Genomic DNA, 5,008 nt, shown 5'->3' on the forward strand with positions numbered 1-5,008 from the left:
TTTCCATCACCCCCTCGGAAAATGTCCAGAATTAACAACCATTAAACGTCCGGCTAGCAAAGCAATTCATTTAGACATCAAAACACGAAAAAACTATTGTGAATGCTGACAAAAAGTGAGATGGAGAGAGCTGCATGAAAGGACCTCTCTAATAACAAGACGAGTCCACAAATACAATACAATTCCTGTTTGGAAAGTTCCCTTAAGAAGTAAAAGGTTGTTATTTATTTTTTTACTGACCGATGTTTAAAAAATATATATTTATCTCTACCAGGAAAAAATGCGGAACGAGCAAGACTTGTATTTCGAGTTTGTTTGGCTCTATTGTCTTCAAAAATGTGTTTTATCAACAATAACCGACATTTCTTCCATTATCACCGCAGGTTTGCGGCTAACACGGTGCAGATGCTACGTGGCAGCGGCTTTTTATTCGCGATGTGTATCTGCTGGGTGCGCGCCGATTCTTTAGGGGACATTCCAGCAGCGTTTAGTAACATTTATAATAGAACGCATTCTGCGCGTAAAACACTTGAAAAAGAAAATAATTAGAGAAGCGCAAAGTAAACCAAACCCAAAGTGCGGGTAGAATATTGTTCTTTTATTGCTCAATATACTCAGTTCAGGAAAATACAAAAAGTGTTTAAAGGACACGAGACGCGTTCTCAGGAGCCACGTCATGAAATGGGCTGTCCGTAGACAAATAGGTGCCTGAGATTCGGCAATGTCGGGGTGGGTTTGGACCCCCGAGGAAGGCTGTGATGGCGAATGAAGTAGAAGGGGTCTCTGAAGGCACATTGATACATTTACCTCTCTCTGCTTTCACGGCAAGAACACACCAGACCCAAGTAATCCGGCGGCTCTTCAGAAACCATTCTGCGTCTTCAGGAGAGATGGCAGATGGCTTACGCTCCTTAACACTTAAACGTTGCATATGGAAAGGTGGCGCGGACCACCACAGCAGAGACCCTTCTGATCGTCCATCGGATAAATTCCCAATGCACCGTCTTTCATTCTGAAGTCAAAAAGAGACTGTGGCGCCACCGCATGCTTCCTCACGGGCGAATGAATGATGTAATGAACTAATTGAAGGTGGCGAGAAGCAAACAGAAGGTGATGCCGGTGCGTTGACGGAGAAAATAAAAGGGCACCTATCAGGCGTGAAAATCATACCACGATTCCCCATAGAAGTCTTTACTCGAAGGCCACCCCTGAGTCTTTTCTTCCTCTTCGCTCTCATCTTCGCTGGATGGGTCATACTGAGGCACCTGAGAGTGAAACTGGTGAGAAAAGGATTTTCTGTCTTCGTCGCCGTGGGAGAAATTCTTAGATGTAAGTTTTTTGTAGCACAGGAGACAGACTCTCTGCGGCTTGGAGGCTATGTCGGGTAACAAGAATTTGTACTTAGAGCACTCCTGGCACACCACAAAGCCACATTTACGGCAATGATGCCTACGGGTTAACGCTGTAAATTTAGTCTGCGTACAGCGCATGCATATATCTGTGGCGGTGTCCGGTATCCAGGCCGGGGCGTGAGCGTTTGGAGGCTTTCGCCCAGTCTTCTCCAGAATCTGACCGATGCATTCATTGATGTGACCGATCCATTCGTTCCGTTCGGTGTGGGAGGCCGCAGAGACCACAAACGACTTCTTGGAGGTCTTAATCATCCATCGGTTCTTCATGTTCTCGGTGTCAGGGAGGACCTCTATGGTGACGTCTTCAAGAGGGATGATGTGTTGGGAGTTGTAGCGGATCTTGCTGATCACGATATTCCCGTACACAAGGATGTCACTGAAGAGGAAGACAATCCTTGGCTTTGGCTTCTTCCGACATTCTTTGGTCAATACTCCTTCTCCCACAAGAACTCGCCCCGGCATAGCGAGGGGTTGACCCGACGTCCCGAAGCAACTCTCAACCGTGGCGATCCTCTGAGCGTTGATCTCCGTGTTAATCAGGTTGTCCACCATTTTCTGTAAAAAACACACAAACAAATAAAATATCGTTATTTAAATTGCAGAGCAAAGTTTTAATGATCCGTAGATATTAGTAAGTAGCAATTCTAAACAAATCAAAGTGATAAAAATAATGGGAATTTAGAGTACGTTTAGGACACGCAAGAAGAAGATAATTGGACGTATTCTGGTTAAAATCCATCTTAGATATGAAGATTGAAGTCCATAAAGAGACTTGGTGCACATTCCCAAAGTCTCAAGCCTTCTGCGGTTTATAATATGTGGACAGAGGTCTCATGCGGCGTCTCGGGGGAGAGAAGGATCTTAAATAAATATTGTGCTTGGCTCCGATACACCGCGGTGCTTGGGAAAATTACTGGCCATCTGACGGGGGCCTGGGTTGGTTAGGAGTGCTGGGAACTCTTTTGCGCTGTCATTTCTGTCTGACGGAAGGTTTTTATTAACCTTTCGGTGGCAGAAGAGTTAGCAATGGGTTAATAATTGTTACTTAACCATGTAAGCGTGTGTGATACTGTAACGGAAACTTTCACGCGTCCCTCTGCTTATACATCACAATGCTTCTTTGGTCTAGGAATTCTCAGGCACAGCTTAGGGGTCAGCGTATCATTGCTCGGGGAATCGGCCCCATTCGGCCCCCGCCTAGTCTGCCCATTCTTCCTCCTCTAAAGACTCAAACCTCAATAAGTTGTAGGTCTCGTCTTACATTCAGGAGCCGTATGCCTATCCCATGTTTATAAACACATAGTCCGCCGGTGGATTTGGCGAGGGAATGCTGGGACGAGTTATTATCTGGAATCTAATGATAACTCCTCCCATTTATGAGTAACCCCGCCTCATGCCATTTAAATGCCACCTTATCGGGACTATTGGAATGATGCGTATGCGATGAATGATGAGGCCTAGCGGGAGCCCAGCTGAAAACTGTTAGCCTGGAGCATTCCAGTAGTTTGAGGCTATCTTTATATTAACACTAGAAGCAATAGCAGCGATAATCCCAAAATAACCAACTATACGGCCCATGCAAAGTATATCTCTGCGTGTTTCTGTATATATATATATTCATTAATTAAAAATATAATATTTAGCGGCTGCCCCTCCATCATGATAGACCGGTAGTATACCCTGAGGACCGCAGGGGGTCTCCGGGGGCTTCGAGAGCCTCCTGATGATTTGATACTTTGTTCCCAAACATTATTGTGTATAAGAGAAACGTGTCTATATCAACCTAAAATGTAAATATTTTGGGTTTATCCAGATAAATTAAAAGAAATGACCCCCAAATATCTGTCCCATTAACAATATTATGATGGAAGAAGAGCTGAGTTTACGGAGGGGAGAGCTGCCTGACCCCCCGTGAAAAGTGATGGTGAACAGGAGTGAGTGTTTATAATAACTGCTCTTATCTGTATAGTGAGACGCACAAATAATTCTCTCTACAATGATCACATGGCGCAGCACATCCAGACTTGCTCTCTTTACCTCGGGCTTGTTGGGATGTGCAGCCCCCAACCACTAAAATGCCTAAAACAAGCTGTCAGTCAAAAAATGACATGTTCCTGCAGGACCGTGTAAAAAGTACAAAAATGGGTGGTTGGTGGTTTCTAAACGGTGGGGCTCCAGTGCAAAGTTTTCTGATCACTGTTTAACATTTAAGATTTTGATACTGAATGACATAGCCTGCAGAACAAAGTGACAAAGTAAAATGTAATGGGGGGAGTGGGATCCAGTTCAAACTTCTTAATCCTAAATCTCAGTGAGCTTCTTGAGACAGAGGAGTAACAGCAACAACTTCATCTGGAAAAGCATCTGTGATCTCTGCACACAGTGGTCCTACTCACACCATAAACTGGAGGCTTTTTCAGAAGCTACATACATTGCTGCAGGCTGAATGCCATGAAGAGGGAAACCAAAGGCAGTTAGTAATTCAGCCATATTCTTCTATGTAAGGGAAGAGCCCTGTGTGTTGGGAACAATGTAAATGTCCTTAAAATACAAAACCAAACACCTTCCTATGCTGGGAAGCAGATTTGGGTTTTGTAATCATAACAAATGCCAGGCAAGGACAACGTGGCAAGAAGTAGGGGCAGGTCTGACAAATCCAATATATATACTGCGTATATAATGTATATTATACAGTATATGATACATACATATAAGCAGTTAGGGGGCTCACCTAGCAGTTGCTCCTCTGTAGATTCCAATCTCCTCCTAGTTTTTGTTCGGGTCACAGCTGGATCTTCAGAACCGAGACAGGTTTGGAGTGAGAAAGGGAGTGTGAGCCTCCACTCCCAGTCCGGTGAGGCTGGTATAGGAATGGCAGGAATGTGTGGATACAATGTCACCGACTGACTCCTCTGTGTCGGGACAATGATACAAACTCTGCAAAGCAAAGTTCTTGCCCAGTATAGACTCCTCCTCTGTACTGGGGAGGATAGCGCATGATCTGGCAGATGGACACTAGTTACTGGTTACACCCCAGTGACAGACTGAACTTTAACAGTTCTCCCAGTCCGAACATACAGCCGAGTTCACTGAAACACGAGTGAACAGCATGAAATAAAGCTTATGTGCCAGCACTACACGAAAACACACAAAGACTTCCACTGATTCATTAGAACGCATCTGCCTTTATGCTAATTAGTAATCTGGGGAAGTTCATGTGGTTTTTGGTATAATCTAGTTCGTGGCACTCTTTTTTCACTATTGCAGATCACTTATTAACTAATCAGTGTGTTGGGACGCCACTGCCCTCCGGTGGCCAAAAACGCTAACTGCACCCCCACCGCCACGTCTGCTGCTCAATACTGAACTATTTGGAGTTAGAAGTATGGTTAGATTGGTTTGTCCATTTCCTGGAACATTTGCTTTAGTGTTTCATGCTATAATTCCTTATAAGAAAATTGTAGACCTTATTTGATATTGTTTTGACTATCCGGCGGAAAGGCATATTTTAATAGCCCCAATCAATTCATGAAAAATTGCCTAATATTTAAATAGAATGTAACCATACATTATTATAACACTGGGGACATTGTTCA

At 44.0% G+C, this 5,008-nt stretch overlaps 1 pseudogene; it reads right to left on the bottom strand.

Moving 5' to 3' along the window:
* Nucleotides 1-1,151: 1,151 nt before the first annotated feature.
* Nucleotides 1,152-1,964, bottom strand: LOC149299317 (pleckstrin homology domain-containing family F member 1 pseudogene; annotated as a pseudogene).
* Between the last annotated feature and the right edge of the window lie 3,044 nt (nt 1,965-5,008).

This window comes from Sceloporus occidentalis, unplaced genomic scaffold (assembly GCF_023333645.1).
Source record: "Sceloporus occidentalis isolate IW3139 unplaced genomic scaffold, rSceOcc1.0.p SCAF_29, whole genome shotgun sequence".
NCBI lineage: Eukaryota > Metazoa > Chordata > Lepidosauria > Squamata > Phrynosomatidae > Sceloporus > Sceloporus occidentalis.